The sequence below is a fragment of the Euprymna scolopes genome, chromosome 27, assembly GCF_053919585.1.
Source record: "Euprymna scolopes isolate OS-2025 chromosome 27, ASM5391958v1, whole genome shotgun sequence".
Taxonomy (NCBI): domain Eukaryota; kingdom Metazoa; phylum Mollusca; class Cephalopoda; order Sepiida; family Sepiolidae; genus Euprymna; species Euprymna scolopes.
This window is the reverse complement of record NC_136508.1, coordinates 19,001,674-19,023,443: the sequence shown is the minus strand read 5'-3', so window position 1 is coordinate 19,023,443 and position 21,770 is coordinate 19,001,674.

The following is a 21,770-nucleotide window of genomic DNA, read 5'->3' as shown; positions in this document are numbered from 1 at the left end:
GTGAGCACGGAGGCCTCGCTGAAGCCCGCCAATCTCACTCAAAAGTTGAGTTGAAAGTATTATGGGGTAATTAACACCTTCGATGCCGTTGGTTTCGACAACAATACTTTTTCACACCCACTTGCCAAATTTCTCAAGGAGTTTAATATGAAAAGATTTCAAAGGAATAGAGTTTTATTTTATTTTCCTGGAGCCACATTGTCTGACACCGTCGCATTTTTCTCGGGTTTCGGAAAAGTTAAAAATATACATGAATATCTCACAATGAATTTATCAAAGTCTGGATAAAATAGATAAAGAGAAAACATTTAGAAATTTTTCAGATTGAAAAAGAAATTATATTTACATTTAAAAGTCCCCTCTCATTGAAATTCTATTTTTGAACGATATTTGTAAACCCACTAAAAACCAAATTGTTTTTAGATCTGGGATGAAGCTCTAAACTGTCTTCACGTATTAAAAAAGGGTGCTTGTGCAGTTTACACTATGTTAAAAAACGAAAAATAAAAAATATATATATTCTACGCACTCGTTATGGAATGAAGTTCTCATAAAAAAATCACGTAATTTCATCAAATAGTTTTTATTTTATGCCGTAAAAACGATTTGGGAAATTCGGAATCTTCCTAAAAAAACTGCGATAATTAGTCAAGGGAGCGTAAAACAAAAACTATTTAATGAAATTATGTGATTTTGTTATGAGAACTTCATTCTATAACGAGTACGTAGATCTATAGAGTTTAGTTTTACTAATAGTTTAAAAGAAATAAATATTTATAATCGGTACAAGCAATTGAAAATTAACTTTTGAAAAATATTCCAAGAATCGATTTTGGAATCGGAAATTATACACAAATTTTTCCGATTCCGATGCCGATTCCGATTCCCCGAAAATTACCGATTTAACCGATTCCTGATTCCGATTCCGATTCATCGGCACAACACTAATATATATATATATATATATATATATATATATATATATATATATATATATATATATATATATATATATATATATATATATAAAATAAACCGTTTTTCACCCCTGTACAAAAATACCGTAGGTTTAAAACAAAAATTGTCACATACACTATTATTATGTTTACACTATTATCCATTTCTTTATTAAATTATAGAAAAACATTTTATTACTTATATTAAATCGGTATATTTAGTCCTAAGAGTGACATTATCATCAGTGTCATAAACTACAGAGCAAGTAGTTCCAATACCCCCTATATCATAAGTCCTCATACGACGACATTTTTCACAACGTGAATTGATATTTTTCTTGCTTTCCTGTGTCAACGACATCATTAACTGGCTACTGAATTAATACACAACGCATACTCTTACCACTTTCCACCTACTGAAAAATAATTTCTCCCTTGCCGAAATCTGACCAGTTTGTCGAATTCCTCTGTTTGCTTCTTTCATCATTATACGAACGGTTGGCCACTATAAAACAGACCGTCATTTTCTTTAGCTACCATAACTTTGTTTTACTGAACTTTTCCGCAATTAAATTAATCCATTCGTTATTCTATTATATCATTTTATCATCAACGGACATTTGAGATATTACACAAAATATTTCTGCACCAAAATAAACAAAATTGGACATCTGTAAATCACGGATGCAATAATTCTCCATAAATTAGCAGACATTTCCACATCGCGGTAATTTTTTTTAACAATACATGTTTTCGTAACTTTCGCTAAATAATTGCCTTCTACATTAAATAAACCCCCAAAAAACAAACATCATCCAAATATGCTTCCTTTACTGATTTGAATTTATTTTTATTGATTTATTCCCTTTACGGATTTGATTTAAGAACAAAAATCAAGGATCAGTTTGCAATTATAAGGTTCTACTAAATTGAACACATACTTTGTGATCATCATCGAGAAAAAAAACATTGTCGCAATATTCTTGAACCTGAAATATTAAAAATTGGCGAGTCATCTCATAAGATGTGTAGCAATACCATGCGGATTTTTCTAGAGTCTACGACAATTTAAAATGCCGGTACAAAAAAGACTGAATATTGACTCCAAAACGACCGGACCGATTATTTCTTTCTTTTTGAAATCACCCACAGTTACACATCGGTGTGTCTGAGACTATTTTTTAGATATGTCTTGTTTCGGAATTTATTTTAGTAGCAGTACATTTTATGGTTACGTTGACAATGTATTTTTTTACAATACTTGTTATGATATAATTTGCTACACATTCTGCAATAATAAAAATATAGCGTCCAAGTTTTATTCTTTTAATGCTTTGTTAGGATTTTTATCTATTTTTTCGAACATTACATGTTATGGTAGCATTTGCAAAATATTTGACTTTTACATTAAAATAAATAAACAGGGTCAAAGTTTATCCCTGTAAATGCTTTAATTTTACTTTTGACTTATTTATTTATTTTGACTAGCAAATATTATGGTAACGTTGTCCAACATTTGCCTTCTACATTAAAAAAATAAAAAGTGCCTAACTTTTATTCCTGTACTGCCTTGATTTAACTTTTACATATTTTTTAACAGTACATGTTATGGTAACGTTGTCAAAACACTTGCCTTATATGGAATATAAACAAAAAAAACATCGTCCAATTTTTATTCTTTAATTCATTTATTTTAATTTTACTCTACATGTCTTCTACGTTAAAAACAACAACCAATCATCATCCAAGTTTTACTCCCTTAATGATTTGATTTATTAACAAAATTGACGGATCAGTTTTCAATTATGACAGTCTACTAGTTGTTTATGTTTTTTCTGTTTATATTTTGTCTGAAGTTAAGGTTATAATCGATGAGATTAACGTGAAAAAATGAAACCAAGATTGTAGAGTTTCAGGACGAGGCCACTTTCAAAAACCTCCCCTGAATCTCTTAACAAAAGAGCTCTAGAAACTATTTACAATGCCTGCCCACAGGACAGAGTTATACACTATGCGCGTTTTTTAACGTGGAGAAAAGAAACAAAAATAAAAATTGGCTCAGTCCTGAAAGATTTCTTCACTGAGAGAGAACTAGGAGTGTAAGTGTAACATCTGAAGACTAGATACTACACTTTGATATTGGCCTACAGACAGAGTGTTGTAACATCTCCCCATATCAAAGTGGAACCGAACCTATATTTTGTTGATTAAGTAAAAACAAAAAAAAATGAATTATTTTTCACTTACGATATCATAGCATTTTTGCTTTTAATATGAAACATGTACAATTCATGGTCTCAACCGATCTAATTTATAAAAACAGTATCATTGCCAGTACTCTCCAAATTCGGACGAGTCAACCCTTGAAGGCACGGCCCTGTTAAGTTTCCGCCTATGTTTATGATATTTGGTATTGTTTTAAATAAGTATCACATCATGTTACTTCACATCTTTGAAGGCAGCTTGAAAGTAAACACCAATGTGTACCTAGATGTGCTTGAGAGTGTGGTGATTCCTTGTGCAATCAGGTGGCCGCTGGAAGCACCTGGGTGTGGTAGCAAGACTCAGCTCTGGTCCACAAAGTCCCAAAACTCATGCTTAGCTTCAGAATAAAGCATATGACTTTGTTTGCTTTCGCCATTGCCCGCCCCTTCGAACCGAACCCGTTAGACTATTAAATTTGGTCATACATGGAGAACATCACCAACATGACTTCCAACAACACCAACGTCACCCATATCGCCGCCATCAGCCGAGTATTCTCCGAGCTCCAGCTGGTGCTTGTGGAAAAAGGCATGTTCCCTGTTTCGGAATCGTATCAACGTGGTAATTGGGGATGAATGCTTCTACTTTAAAAGATGTGGGCTTTACTGCACAAACAATTTACCTTGATGAATTATTCTCATTAAAAATAAACAGCATTAAAATGAAGTTGTAGTGTCGTTTTTCAGGGCGACATTTCTATCATTCCACTCAGTATTCATTTTTAAAGCTGTCCTATTCTCTATTTTCTAAAGAAGTATATGCTATGGTGTGAAAAAGAAAACCATTTCTATAAATTATACGCAATAATAAACGTATTAGAAACGCCACTTGATTCGCGTTTGTCTCTCAAATACTTAAAAAAGGTTTGCTGGTATGTTATATATTTTGTTTCTGTTTTGTGATACGTTACGAAGGAATTCAATTATATTTTTACAAAAGTGCATTTAATCTATCTGCGAGATGGGAATAAATTTCCCTTTTACCAACTGTATATATATAAAGGGCGAATGAACTCTTTTTCTGGGTCAACGGCCAACTAGCACCGTGTATATTTGTGTGTGTATATGTGTATTGGGGTGGAGAGGGGTCCGGTAAGCCGTGGTGAAAGCAACCTTTCTAGGAGAAGCAAATCTCTGATTTAAAAAACTTTAAAGCGGGAGACCAGTACCCGCATTAAGCTGGCATGCAGTTTAATTTGTTGCTGGCTATCTTGCTCTTGCTTGTTGCTGGATCTCAACATTTTGAACCGAGAGAGAGACTTAGCTGTCGTACAAAGCTAAGACTCTGTAACATCATCTTTGTATAGATACTCCCTCAGGCATTTGGGCTCATGGATTTTAAATGTCTGAGGGGGTGGCACTCGTCTGACAAGACGTTGCAATCATCATATGTATATATATGTATATATATATGTATATGTATATATATGTAAATGTATGTATATATATGTGTATATATGTATATATATATACGTATATACATAGGTGCATATCTATATATATATATATATATATATATATATATATATATATATAATTATATATGTATTTATATTTGTATATATATGCATATATATATATATTTATATATATATATATATATATATATATATATATATATGTATATATATATATATATATATGTATTATTTCGAACAGTACTGGGCAAAGGAGATTGCAAATTATATTTAAAAATATTTATATTTTAAATAAACCTGTGGATGACTATATATATATATATATATATATATATATATATATATATATATATATATATATATATATATATATATATAAACGGTGTACAGCTAAACAAAGCAAGTATCTGATTAAATAAATAACCATATGTATTTATTACCATTAAAGTCGATATTTCGATTAATACAAGAAACTTTGAAAGGAAAGTACACTTTTTGTATGTGCCAGGTCGATGCCACGTCTTTCTGTCTTTTTTTATGTTGGTTATTTATAAGGTTTTAATATACAATACAGCAGGTTGGTCCGCTCGGTCGCGTATCCGTTAAACAATAGGAAGCGAATTCTTTAAAGTAAGCACTGTTTCTATGGAATAAAAATTTAAGAAATGTACTGATTAAATGGCAGAAGTGCGTAATCTTATGCAACACAGAAACATATTTTTTCATCACAAGTCAATTCAATATTTCAATTCTTAACACAATCTTCATCAGAACAATACATTTTTTTTTATTTTACGTACAGTGGGGATGGTAAATTTCGGCATGTCTTCCTTCAGATATTGGTAAAGTATTATGTTTAATTGTCAATTACAGCATTAGCCACCAATCGAGCCTGAATGTGTTAAGTAATAGAAAGTTCACTGTTTAGAGTAAGCAATGTTGTGAAAAAAAAAAGTAAACGGATTAAAGCGAAACCATCTGAGAATCGCATTAAAAAACACATTTTTATTAAAATGAAATTCGATATTTTGATTTATAACATAGTCTTCAGCAGTAAAATGCAGGTTTTAATATATGTTTTATTTAATTACGCACCCCCCACATGTATAATGTGTCTACTGCATAATCACGTTGACACACCAGTTCTAATCAGATCACCGAAATTAAGCAACGTTGAGCTTGGCTAATACGCGATGGGTAACCATTTGGGAATTTAAGGCGCTGTGTCTGCTCTCCGCTTAACTCGGCATTTTTTCAAGTCGTCCTGAACCTCCACTTGCCACTGGTATGTAACAATGTCGAATACGGATAAGTGTTGTTGGAGATCGTGCATGCATCACGCGCAGCGAAGCGCAGGCATCCTTACAGTGGACATCCATAGTCTATCAAGACTGAAACCATATATATATATATATATATATATATATATATATATATATATATATATAAGGGAAAGTGTTTGGGAATCTGTTTGTCTGTGTGTGTACATTTCCCTACGCAATAACTGTCAATTTTAAGTCTACAGACTCGAAATTTGATATACAAGGTAGTGAGATTTCGGAGATATATATGATCGGTTTTTGGCCAGATATTTGGCAGAAAAGGGGTAAAAGTTCAACGATTTGACCTTTGAGGGTTCTACCAAACTCCCCCGACAATTTTGAGTCTAAACACTTGAAATTTAAGATATAGTTTTCTTGGGCATGGAGCTAACTTAATAACTTGATTGGAACCAAAAACAATAAATGTGAAGGGGTCATAATAGGGGCCAAATTACTTAGACAATTTCTGATCGAAACATTTGAAATTTTACATAAAGGGTATTCAGAGATAGCCCAAGCTTTTTCATAGGTGTGGGTCGAAAATTGTTAGTTACCAATATATAAATGTATGCATGTATGTTTGCATGTCTGCCCAACACTTTTGACCGAGGCGACGGATTTTCTCAAGATCAGTATCGTTTGTCAGCTCGACCTTTCAGACGACAAATATCGAAAAACTGTCTAAAACATTATCTTCACCTTAAAATTGGCACTTTTCTACGGGGGGCCGCTGTTTTCGGTGATATTCTTGAAAGGCATCCCTTTTTTTCGATTGTCTAGCTTTAAATTTAAAAAATGTCATTTCCAGTTTGGCGGTAATCGTAAAAGCATAGACGTCAGGTATTTTTCACGTTCTTTTCGTCCTTTGTGGTACGGGTTCGGGCTTGCCTTCCTGCTAGCATTTTTTCTCTCAACATACACATCTAAACACCCGGAAAACGCCGGGCTTAAATATATATATATATATATATATATATATATATATATATATATATAATATATATATATATATATACGGTCATGCCAAGGTGATATAATCTCAAGTGAAACTCACGAAGTAAGATTCCTATTAATGTCAAGGCATAAGCAGGTGGAAGTTTATAATTCCGTGAATAATAAGTGCGATCACCTGGTACAAACAGACGATTAATTCCAGTTCAGATTAATTCTAGCGGAGAAAAGCCATTCACCCCAAAGTGATCTATAATGACATAAGTGCCAAGAGCGTAGGTAAATCGGTTACTTAGTCACGGGTACATTATTATTCGCCTACGATCACACTCCTTTATCTATAAGATTTTTATCACTACCGTTATGAGGTTTGTTATTGATTTAAATATTACCGTCTCGGATTATGATATTTTTACATGGTAGTTACAACATATCAAGGCCCGGAAGCCACTCGGGGATAAGGGTTATTGCGTGTACAGTAATCAATGGGATAGCATCATAGTAATCGCTTGTAATGCAGATTTGATATAGTGTCTTACTTAAGGGGGCGGAATATCAGGAATGTGTTTATGTTGGGCTTGAAGACATCCAAGTTGTAGTCAGCTGGGATACAGGCAAACGAAAGGGTATTCCACAGGCGTACACTTCTAGAAAGTTTCACAGACGTGCACGTCTAAGAAAGAAGTTTTCGTTATGGAACCTACGTTTTGATTTGGCACAGATATAAGGTGGGTAAAATTGTTGACAGTTATTTCAGCTAGACGGGTATTTTTTTAATTGAATATGTTCAATTCGATTCGTATCTTGTATCCTAGTTTCAAACCACGGACTCACAATTTTATTGAATTTGCTTAAAACGTATCTTAGCACGTATATTTTTTTTATAAGGTAATAAAATAAATACGGTCAAATAAAGAGAGTTGTACCTAAAGACACCATTACCATATTTTTTCCATAAAAAAACATCATTTATAAGAGTAAAAGTTACATACCTTCTGCTTAGAAGTCAGTGCGAAAAATAAGGAGCAACATCGCCACAACAATAAATTGGAATTAATATTATATATGAAAACTCTAATAGAGAAAGCAAACTTGATGAGGCTTTTTTTATAAACGTATGAAACATATCTCAAGGAATATGCATTGGCTATCAATATTACTATGCAGATATTAATCTGATTTTCTTCAAGTCGAACGTAAAAAATTCTTGATGAACCGTCCCCCTTAGTAATCCAATTTACAAAATTATCACTACTTATGTTTACTACGCTATAATAACAATGACTAAAGTATACTAATTAACCCTTGTTCTCGAGTGGCCTCAGCGTCTTGAGAAGTGGCGATTTTCTGTGTACAAAAACAGTAGACACATCAAATACATAAATAATAGAATCAGGTGACTAATGCAAAGTAAAAGGTATATAATTTGCAAATTGTCACAAATCAGCAGCAAAAAAGCGATAAATATAAGAGGTCGCACCTAAATGGTTACTAATATTTATGATAAAGGATTTGCAAGTACCTGCTATGAAGTGGAAAAAGTATATGGCATGGTTTATTTCCGAAGTTGCCTTCTTCTGATGGATTTTTTTTTAATATTCATTGTGAACGACACTATAAATACCGTTGCGAATTTGTAAGGATTTTGCTAATCTTTTCTGACGCTATCCAATAAATTAAATATTAAGAAACACAATCAACGCGACAAGCATAAAATTACTTCCAACTGCATTCTCCCCAAATGATTTACAACCAATTTTCCTCGACGGAAAATCCTTGAGAAGACACAAAGTTTCAAATTACTGGGCTCTATTATTACCGCAACAGGCAATGGTAAAGGAGATACATGTATCAATGTCCGTATCGTCTTCTGTCGTATTCGCACCAGACTGTGGTCTTGAAATGTAATCAGACTCGATACAAAAACATCTTATATATATATATATATATATATATAATATATATATATATATATATATATATATATATATATATATATATATATATATATATATATATATATACCAAGCTCTTGTCCGCATCATTCATTTATACGGGTCCGAAACTACGCCAGTATGAGTTTATGAACTTCGCAGATTGGAAGTTCTTGACCAGCTTGCTTACGCCACATCGCTCATGTTTGTTTGAATCAATTTCTACCAAACGCCACCATCCGTTCCTACTGCCGATTTCCATCAATCAAATAGACCCTCCTTTCGAGATGCCTCCTGTTTTTGGATCAAACTCTGTGCCGGTAACTAGCTGGCCTCATACATGCTACCAGCAGCTCAGCTACTCAAGAGTTGGAAACAACAAACGACGCGGTAATCAGCTGAGAACCTAGAGCACAGTCGGTAAAATAAAATGTATGTCTGGATTTCAGTTTTAGCCTCTTCTGATGTTGACCACAGCTTTAAACAGTCGGACATTTGCGCTGTCTATACAAAATACAGAGAATTTTGTTGGAAGAGACGGTCTAACAAACCACGGTGAACGCAATAAAAAAATGAAATTCTACATCATTTTAAGTGATTATTATAGCGTTATCAACAAAAAAATAAAACAAAAAAACAATAAATAAAATTTAAACAGCCTTAACATAATAAATTAGGAAGAGAAACCGCAATTTAAATAAACGAGGGACGTTCCCAAAGTCTCCTATATTTTAACTAATAAAAGTTGAAGCACTACGAGGGTAGGTATGGTACTATTAAACCGTGCGACATTTTGTGCTCCAGAAGTTATATTACTACGTAGTCACAACCAATCCTTAATTTATCTTTGCATGTTGAGTAGATAATACAGTGGATGTGTTATCGGCAGCTCCAGTAACTCTCGCTTCTCCTATTTTATCATTCAGTCCTCATTCAATGAGTGATTTTTCTGACAAAGGGTAAAGAAAAAGCTGCTTAAAGGTCGGTAGTACTTGGTGACCAGTAGTCTGAGATGTCGGACATTTTTCTGTCTCTGTCTGTCCTTGTGGCCATGTCACTAGTAAGGGTGCTGGAGGTAAACGTTTTGTCTGGGCTGACGTTATCCGCCTGATAGTCAGGGACCCGAACCTTGGATTAACCACTAAGGAGGCTGTCCTATCAGCAGGCGCAAAGTACTGGGACTGCTCTATTGCCATTTGGTGAGTTGATCTGGACCATGCAGTAGTCTCTGGTGGGGCCTCTCGATGTCATACTAGTGGGTGATTGTTACGGCTTTACCTTTTCGTGTGCTACAAGAAAACAATGCTGTCTTTTTCTCTCTTACTTTCACTCTCTGTACTGCTCTAACCAAGTATGCCGACCTATTCCACAAATCCCAAAACCTCAATATGAAATAGCTCCAGAATAAAAACTCGATTAAACCTAGAACTCCATCTACCAACGTAGACCCCTACTACCATGTCTCCTTCTCCAACATCAGGGGTCTACGTTCCAACCTTCCAGAGGTTGAAACCCAATTACAGGAGACGAAACCGGACATATTATTTCTAAGTGAAACTGGAATAGGGCCGACCACATCCCTAGATGAGTTCATAATTAACGGATACTCTAATTTAACAGCTAAATCTGACACCCAAGATCGCCATGGACATGGAATATGTGCCTACATTAAAGACGGCTTCCCGTGTGGCAGGGATATCTCTAGAGAAGATCCTAAGTTACCCTATATGTGCTTCAGAGTTTCACTTGCTAACACCACTGCATTTATATTTGCCCTCTATCGGCCCCACAACAGCAGAGTTACTCTATTCAAGAGCATACCTGAGAAAATAGACCACACACTATGGTGACTTCAACGTCCATAACGTGGAATGGCTGACCCATTCAAATAAGACAAATAATGAGGGTAGGTTTTGTCATGATTTTGCCATTGCTTATGACCTCACTCAGATTGTTCGCGAACGAACCCGTGTGCCCAATACACCCGGTCAATATGCAAACCTCTAGACCTTTTTCTCTCAACTTACCCTGAGCTATGTTCATGTTCCGTTCATTCTCCTCTAGGATTCTCCGACCACTCCGTCGTATCAGTTAAGAAAAAAAAACGAAATGTGAGAAGCCCCCAGATGTACCCATCCGCCGTACTGCATACCGATACTCTATGGCTGACTGGGATAGCTTCCGTGCATTCATATCTGATTTACCTCTGCACTCCATGTTTAAAAAGGAAGTGTCCTCTATAGTATCAGATCTGACCGAATGGTTAATTGTAGGCATATACCAATTCATATCATCTAAAAGATTCCAACAAAAACCTAACAGCCAGCCATGGTTCTCCCCAGAATGTGCTGCAGCTATCGCGCACAGAAATCAATTTTCCATAGCTACCAACGTAATAGATGCACTGAGACTAAAGCTGCTTTAAGGTCTGCCAGCAACCACTGTAAAACAGTAATAAAAAATGCAAGAGAGCTCTATACTCAGCCTGTTAAATCCAAGGTAGCTGATCAGCGGCTTGGATCCCACCAGTGTTGGCAAATAACAAATAGGATCCTGAATAGAAGTGTGCGTTAATGGACCAGAGGTCATCTCGTCAGCGTCAGACAAGGTCAAACTATTTGCAAAGAAATTTGCAGCTAATTCTAACCTATGCGACGAAGGCCATCAGCTCCCCATGTTTCCTCCTATAACACAGAACAAGCTAGGTAACATACAAATATACGTTCATGAGGTCGCCAAGCTAATAAATAACCTAGATTCTAGTAAAGCAACTGGCCCTGATAGCATCCTAATTATAGTGTTAAAAAAGCTTCAACCATAACTTGCTCCCATACTTACGAAACTATTTAAGCGCTGCCTTAAGGAGAAGTGCTTTCCGACTCCCTGGAAGACCTCATCAGTTTGCCCTGTATTTAAGAATTCAGGTGATAAGTCATCTTCCTCTCAGTACAGACCTTTAAGTCTCCTGTGTGTTATGAGTAAGTTGCTGGAATCCATATTAAATAGATAAATAGTCAACCACCTCAGCAGGAATAACAGTGACACACAATATGGTTTCCGCATTGCAAGATCTACCGCAGATGTGCTGACGGTTATATTCGACAGGATTAGTGAATCTCTTGACAAAGGCTTCCTTTCTAGGGCAATGGCTCTTGACATATCAAAGACCTTCGATAAGGTATGGCATGAGGGTCTACTTCACAAGATTTCCAGCTACGGTATAACTGGAAATGTTTTCTCAATCATTAAATCATTTCTCTTCGATAGGCTCCTAAGAGTAGTGGTAGATGGACAAAAATCGGAGGCCTGCAATATAAATGCTAGAGTCCCTCAGGGGTCAATCCTGGGACCAACTCTATTCCTGATCTACATCAATGCCCTCCCTAAACACATACATAAATCATTCGTTGACATCTATGCTGATGACACGACCATATACGGCAACACATCAAAGGCTGCAAATGAAAATTTCTCTCTGATTCTCTCTCCTCTGATCTCGAGCGCGTGGTTCAGTGGGGGAAGATGCGGCTGGTTACTTTAAATGCATCCAACACCAAACTCCTATCCTTACATCATCAACGCTCTGATCCCCATCTGGCATCAATTGTGATGGATGGCTCTCGTCTGGGTGAGGCCCCGGGTTTTGACCAGCTTCTGGGTTTGACCTTTACCCCTGATCTGAAATGGGACACGGACATCAAGTCTGTTGCCAAGGTCGCTGGAAAGATGGTGGGATCCTTCTACCGCTCCGAAGATATCTCACTACTGATGCTATTCTCTATCTATATAAAAGCCAAGTACGTCCAAGGATGGAATACTGTTTCCATATCTGGGCAGGAGCTGCTAAAAACAGCCTATCCTGCCTTGACAGAGTACAAAATAGACTTCGTGGCTTAGTGGGGGGTGCCCTTTTCTCTACCCTGCAACCTCTCTCCCACGAAGAGACGGTGCGAGCCTCTCCTTGTTTTATCGCTATTTCCATGGAAGGTGCTCGTCTGAACTCCAATCTCTGGTTCCCCCTCGCCAATCTTTCACGAAAAAACACCCGTCTAGCTGAATCCACTTATTTGATCCTATTATTTAACGGATACGCGATCGAGCGGCGCAATCTGTTGTATCGTATATTAAAACTTTATAATTAACCAAAAAAACAAAAAAAAAGAAAGACGTGGCATCGACCTGGCACATACAAAAATTGTACTTTCCTTTTAAAGTTTCTTGTATTAATCGAAATATCGAATTTAATAGTAATAAATACATATGGTTATTTATTTCATCAGATACTTGCTTTGTTTAGCTGTACACCGTTTATATATATATATATATATATATATATTAATTTTATTTGTACATATATATATACACACATATATATATATATATATATATATATATGTATATATATAGCTATATATATATATATATATATATATATATAGTCATCCACAGGTTTATTTAAAATATAAAAAAATGTAATATAGTTTGCAATCTCCTTTGCCCAGTACTGTTCGAAATAATATATATATATATATATATATATATATATATATATATATATATATATATATATATATATATATATATATATATATAAGTAAATTTTTGGTACAGCAAAATGGAAAGAGAAATTTCAGAGGAAACATAATTTAATTTAAATACCAAAGAAAAAAAACACAAGAAATGGGCAGGTGAAATTATTAAAATTTCCTTAAGGCCGTATCGTCTGACTCTCTAAGAGGAAACGTCAGAATGATAAATTAAAAACTAAGAAAACGAATGAGGGAAGAAGGGAATTTTGGTTTCAGTTGGAAGAACAGTGAAAAAAAAATCTCACTGTTCAGGTGGTTTTAAATCAATAAATATCTCCAACTGATGTTTCAGAATCTTTTGTCTACACAGGATAGGTCGAGAGTTGTTAATAACTAACGCCTCAATGATATTGAGATGATAGTTCGACCTCGCACTGTATAAAACAGAAAACCACCCATCGGAATATTGATCGGCACACCTATTTATACTCAACAGGTGATTACCAATGGCGGACTCATGAGCCTGGGAGTGCCCGGATGTTCTCGAAACCTGGTGTAGTTGAATATCCCGAGGGATATGTTGGGATATTCTCATTTCTAATCTTTGGGATGTTTTGCCAACGTAGTAAGCTCCACACTGACAAACAAATTTATAAACAACAGAGTTCTTTTGAATGGTTGGCAAAACATCTTTACGAAAAGAAGAGAAAAAGGTTCGAGTTGTGTACACTTCTCTAAGCATAGTAGCTGGAAAACAACGTTGAGTAGCAGAAAAAATCCTTTCAACAATATGAAGGCCAACAGGACCTAACCATGGTAATTTTAGATAAATGGGACAACGTTATGGACCAATATGTTTACCACTATTAAATGTAGTAATTTTACGTTTAATAGTAGATTTTATTATATTAATGGGATATCCATTATTAAGAAAAATATTTATGATTTCCTCAAGTTCCGTATCAAGACGGTTTGGTGAACAAATCATAAGTGCACGATGCGTAAGAGCGCTAATGAGCTTTATTTTTCTAGACTGAGGGGCAAAAGAAAACCAATTAAGATAGAGCCCTTTAAATGTAGGTTTTCTATAAACAGAGGTCTCAAACGTAGTACCAACTTTAGAAACACGAACGTCGAGAAATGGGAGAGAGCCACAGTCCTCAACCGCCATAGTAAATTGTAACGATTGATGCAGTTTGCAAAGAAGACGAAGAAACTGTTCAGCTTCACTCCGAGAGGGAAAGCATGCAAAAGTATCATCGACGTAGCGTGTGTAGAATGCTGGCTTAGTAATTTTGGAAAATAATTCGTTTTCCAAAAATCCAACGAAAATGTTGGCTAACGAAGGACCAAGAGGGCTACCCATAGATATCCCGTCAATTTGACGGTACATGATGTTGTTGAAACTAAAGGAGACTGATTTAGTAGCAAGTTCCATCAGTTCAACGAAAATTCGTTCAGGAAATTGTGGAGATTTTGAGGGGCCACGGTATAGATAGTCAGCACAAATACCAATGGTTTCATCCAAAGGTATATTAGTAAAAAGACTATTGATGTCAAAGGAAGCCAAGAACTCGGTATTTTTAGATAAAGATAATTTTTGTATCTGAGATACGAATTGAAAAGAATCAGAGATACAATGGACCGAATAAAAAGAAAGCACACGTTTAAGAAGATCAACCAGCCATTTACCAAGTTCGTGTTGTGCAGAACCCAACATAGATAAAATGGGTCGCAAAGGAATGTTGGGTTTATGGACCTTAGGTAAACCGTACATTCTAGGCCTTTGAAAGCCGATGGGTCGGATTCTATCATAAATCTCCTTAGAAATAAATCCGCTTTTATGAAGTTGAAGAAATCTTTTCTGGATTTTTATTTCCATACGAAAAGTATCATCATGGCTTAAATCACCCAAACGGAGAAATTTACTTTTATCGTCCAAGATTTGTAACATTTTGGAGATATAATCCGTTTTGTTAAGTATAACGACACCCGATCCTTTATCCGGGCGAGAAAGATAAATGTCGGGATTAGACCTAATTAATTTTGCCGCTTCAAAATGATTTTTCTGCCAAACAAAATCACTTGATTTAGTATTTATGGCAGAAAACCTCCGACCTAATTCGCCCAACTGAATTTTAACACTAGTTAATTCATCAGTAGAGATAGGTGAATGGTGTTTTAATTGAGTATACAATAATTCAATTTCACTAAATATTGAAATTTTATCAACAGAAGGGGGAGGAATGCAAAATTGTAAGCAAGCAGATAAAACAAATTATTCTGTATTGGACAAAACATGAGAAGAATAATTAAATATATGTTTATCAAAATTTGTTATAATCCCAAACTTCTTAGTAATTAAATTTTTTAAAATATTTATCATAAGAAGAAGTGCATTTAATACGGGTAAAATTATCGCCGATGGATAAAAACCTAGAAAAACGGAGTTTATCAAAGAAAGATAGTTCTTTCCAAACCATGGCCCAAAGTAAAAGGTGTTTACTACGTAACGAATTATATGTATCGGAATTAAATAGGATTTCATCTTGTAGGAAAACACGTTGAACTGCCAATGTATTTCTACATTTAATTTTAGAAATACGATGGCAGATATAACCGGGAGCAACATGATTTAGGCAGCAAGATTTTAGAAATTCCATCCTACACTTCAGAACGATTAACTTATTTTTAATACGTATAACTTTGTTTAACGTTTTGATAAATTGTGAGTTGTACAGACCTCGAAAATATGTAAGTAAATTTTTGGTACAGCAAAATGGAAGGAGAAATTTCAGAGGAAACATAATTTAATTTACATACCAAAGAAAAAAAAACACAAGAAATGGGCAGGTGAAATTATTAAACTTTCCTTAAGGCCTAATCGTCTGACCCTTTAAGAGGAAACGTCAGAATGATAAATTAAAAACTAAGAAAAAGAATGAAAGAAATTTTAATAATTTCACCTGCCCATTTCTTGTGTTTTTTGTTTCTTTGGTATTTAAATTAAATTATGTTTCCTCTGAAATATATATATATATATATATATATATATATATATATATATATATATATATATAGATATGCACGTATGTATATACTTATATATACATATATACATATATATATATACATATATACATATACATATATATACATACATTTACATATATATATATACATATATATACATATACATCTCTATATATATACATATATATATATATATACACATGATGATTGCAACGTCTTGTCAGACGAGTGCCACTCCCTCAGACATTTAAAATCCATGATCCCAAAGGCCTGAGGGATTATCTACACAAAGATGATGTTACAGAGTCTTAGCTTTGTACGACAGCTAAGTCTCTCTCTCGGTTCAAAATGTTGAGATCCAGCAACAAGCAAGAGCAAGATAGCCAGCAACAAATTAAACTGCATGCCAGCTTAATGCGGCTACTGGTCTCCCGCTTTATGGTTTTTTTAAATCAGAGATTTGCTTCTCCTAGAAAGGTTGCTTTCACCACGGCTTACCGGAACCCTCTCCACCCCAATACACATATACACACACAAATATACACGGTGCTAGTTGGCCGTTGACCCAGAAAAAGAGTTCATTCGCCATTTATATATATACAGTTGGTAAAAGGGAAATTTATTCCCATCTCGCAGATAGATTAAATGCACTTTTGTAAAAAAATAATTGAATTCCTTCGTAACGTATCACAAAACAGAAACAAAATATATAACATACCAGCAAACTTTTTTTAAGTATTTGAGAGACAAACGCGAATAAAGTGGCGTTTCTAATACGTTTATTATTGCGTATAATTTATAGAAATGGTTTTCTTTTTCACACCATAGCATATACTTCTTTAGAAAATAGAGAATAGGACAGCTTTAAAAATGAATACTGAGTGGAATGATAGAAATGTCGCCCTGAAAAACGACACTACAACTTCATTTTAATGCTGTTTTTTTTAATGAGAATAATTCATCAAGGTAAATTGTTTGTGCAGTAAAGACCATATATTTTAAAGAAGAAGCATTCAGTTCCAATTACCACTTTGATACTGGGAGCATGCCTTTTCCCACAAACACCAGCTGGAGCTCGGAGAATACTCGGCTGATGGCGGCGATATGGGTGACGTTGGTGTTGTGGGAAGTCATGTTGGTGATGTTCTCCATGTATGACCAAATTAAATAGTCTAACGGGTTCGGTTCGAGGGGGCGGGCAATGGCGAAAGCAAACAAAGTCATATGCTTTATTCTGAAGCTAAGCATGAATTTTGGGACTTTGTGGACCAGAGCTGAGTCTTGCTACCACACCCAGGTGCTGCCAGCGGCCACCTGATTGCACAAGGAATCACCACACTCTCAAGAACATCTAGGTACACATTGGTGTTTACTTTCAAGCTGCCTTCAAAGATGTGAAGTAACATGATGTGATACTTATTTAAAACAATACCAAATATCATAAACATAGGCGGAAACTTAACAGGGCCGTGCCTTCAAGGGTTGACTCGTCCGAATTTGGAGAGTACTGGCAATGATACTGTTTTTATAAATTAGATCGGTTGAGACCATGAATTGTACATGTCTCATATTAAAAGCAAAAATGTTATGATATCGTAAGTGAAAAATAATTCATTTTTTTTTGTTTTTACTTAATCAACAAAATATAGGTTCGGTTCCACTTTGATATGGGGAGATGTTACAACACTCTGTTTGTAGCCCAATATCAAAGTGTAGTATCTAGTCTTCAGATGTTACACTTACACTCCTAGTTCTCTCTCAGTGAAGAAATCTTTCAGGACTGAGCCAATTTTTATTTTTGTTTCTTTTCTCCACGTTAAAAAACGCGCATAGTGTATAACTCTGTCTCGTGGGCAGGCATTGTAAATAGGTTCTATAGCTCTTTTGTTAAGAGATTCGGCGGATGTTTTTGAAAGTGCCGTCGTCTTGAAATTCTACAATTTTGTTTTCCTTTTTTCACGTTAATCTCATCGATTATAACCTTAACTTCAGACAAAATATAAACAGTAAAAAAATAAACAACTAGTAGACTGTCATAATTGAAAACAATTTTTTTATTAAATCAAATCATTAAGGGAATAAAACTTAGATGATGATTGGTTGCTGTTTTAATGTAGAGTAAAATTAAAATAAATGCATTAAAAAATTAAACTTGGACGATGTTTTTCTTTTGTTTATATTCCATATAAGGCAAGTGTTTTGACAACATTACCATAACATGTACTGTTAAAAATATATGTAAAAGTAAAATCAAGGCAGTACAGGAATGAAAGTTAGGCACTTTTTATTTTTTTAATGTAGAAGGCAAATGTTGGACAACGTTACCATAATATGTACTAGTCAAAATAAATAAATAAGTCAAAAGTAAAATTAAAGCATTTACAGGGATAAACTTGGGCCCTGTTTATTTTTTTTAATGTAAAAGTCAAATATTTTGCAAATGCTACCATAACATGTAATGTTCGAAAAAATAGATAAAAATCCAATCAAAGGATTTAAAGAATAAAACTTGGGCGCTATTTTTTTTTATTAAATACAGAAGTCCAATGTGTAGCAAATTATATCATAACAAGTATTGCAAAAAAAAAATAAACTAAAAAATATAATACATTGTCAACGTTACCATATAATGTACTGCTACTGAAATAAATTCCGAAACAAGACATATCTAAAAAAAATAGTCTCAGACACACCGATGTGTAACTGTGGGTGATTTCAAAAAGAAAGAAATAATCGGTCCAGTCGTTTTGGCGTCCATATTAAAACACAGAGACACACACATACGTAGATACACATAGACAAAGTGGAGTCTTTTTTGTACCGGCATTTTAAATTGTCGTAGACTCTAGAAAAATCCGCATGGTATTGCTACACATCTTATGAGATGACTCGCCAATTTTTAATATTTCAGGTTCCAGAATATTGCGACAATGTTTTTTTCTCGATGATGATCACAAAGTATGTGTTCAATTTAGTAGAACCTTATAATTGCAAACTGATCCTTGATTTTTGTTCTTAAATCAAATCCGTAAAGGGAATAAATCAATAAAAATAAATTCAAATCAGTAAAGGAAGCACATTTTGGATGATGTTTGTTTTTGGGGTGTTATTTAATGCCCGTTGATGATAAAATGATATAATAGAATAACGAATGGATTAATTTAATTGCGGAAAAGTTCAGTAAAACAAAGTTATGGTAGCTAAAGAAAATGACGGTCTGTTTTATAGTGGCCAACCGTTCGTATAATGATGAAAGAAGCAAACAGAGGAATTCGACAAACTGGTCAGATTTCGGCAAGGGAGAAATTATTTTTCAGTAGGTGGAAAGTGGTAAGAGTATGCGTTGTGTATTAATTCAGTAGCCAGTTAATGGTGTCGTAGACACAGGAAAGCAAGAAAAATATCAATTCACGTTGTGAAAAATGTCGTCGTATGAGGACTTATGATATAGGGGGTATTGGAACTACTTGCTCTGTAGTTTATGACACTGATGATAATGTCACTCTTAGGACTAAATATACCGATTTAATATAAGTAATAAAATGTTTTTCTATAATTTAATAAAGAAATGGATAATAGTGTAAACATAATAATAGTGTATGTGACAATTTTTGTTTTAAACCTACGGTATTTTTGTACAGGGGTGAAAAACGGTTTATTTTATATATATATATATATATATATATATATATATATATATATATATATATATATATATATATATATATATATATTTGTAAGAATGTCGTTTGGGCGATCGGGTTTCGATCGTTGCTTAGGGTAGTTGCTTGTCTAGCCGAACTGATGTTCTGTGAACCACCGAAAGCATACTGTATGTGGATGATTATACATATATATATATATATATATATATATATATATATATATATATATATATATATATATATAGGGTTTAAGTGTTTAAAGATCGGGACAAATAAAGACAACGAGGTTGTTAGATAGTGCTCAATAAAAAAGCAAAATATTTTTTTATTATTATTTGAGGGTAAACCGTTACATATGGCCGCTGCAAATAGCCATATGTTTCAGTCAAAAAAACTTAATCAGGTCACACAGAAATAACCTAAATCTAATCTGAAGTCTTAAACATTACCTAAACATACACACATAAGATATAGCCGAATATACCATCGGCATACTCTCAATTCTGATATTACTGTGAACAAAAATACTCAGTATGGTTTTATTTCCTATATATTCCTTTCACTGCACCCTTAATTCGCCTGTAATATGTATCTTTCACTCTATACACCCCTATATAACCATTAATAACTACATATTTTTATTTCAGAGACTCATCCATCTTTTACCATATATATATTTTTATATGTGAATTCTGTATTTCTTTACACATGTCTAAATTTCTGCTTCCCACTTAAAATGTAAACGTACATACAATATCCATTTCCCCTCTCAACCTTAGCTTAGTACTTTTACTCCCCTTTAGTATATGTTTGAATTCTTGTATAACAAAATTTTAACTAAATATAATTTAGATGTAGAAAGAGCCTTAGACACGAATTTAGAACTCCACTCTCTGTCCCCCCTCGCCAATCTTTCACGAAAAACACCCGTCTAGCTGAATCCACTGTGAAAAATTTCCCCCACTCTTTATCTGTGCCTAAATCAAAACGTGGATTCCATGAACAAAGCTTCTTTCTTAGAACTGCACGCCTGTGGAACTCTGTTCCGTCTGCCTGCTTCTTACCGGACTACAACTTGGATGTGTTCAATTCCAATGTTAACAAATTCCTAATGAACCGCCCCCTTAAGTAAACACTTCATAAAATCTCCACACTAACGTAATATGCTTGCAATAACCCTTATACCTGAGTGGCTTCCGGGCCTTGATAAGTGGTGATCACTGTGTAAAGAACATGACGTTTTGCAAATGACTATATATTTTAATCCCTTTTTTACTCCTGTATTATATATATTGTATGTGTACTTTATGTTTGTGCCTATTTGTATTTGTATTTGCATATTTATACATTTCTTTATATCTTCCTTCTATTCTGATATGATTCTCAATTCCATGGTCCGTACCGAGCAACCAGCACCACCCAACTTCAATCTATATTTAGATAAATAAAAAAAAACCAAAAAAAACCCCAAAAAACAAATATTATAAACTTTAAGTAATAACTAGTATAATGAATACTTTACATAACACATAAAATAATATTATATAATTTAACAACTTTTTTAAACTCATCATAATGATAATACTAATAACTGTTTATTATGAATATACGCAGATCATCATATTTACATATCCGTATAGATCTGTATATATTTTAATGTACTCGATTGGATTTTAAACTCTCTTATTACTTTCTTAA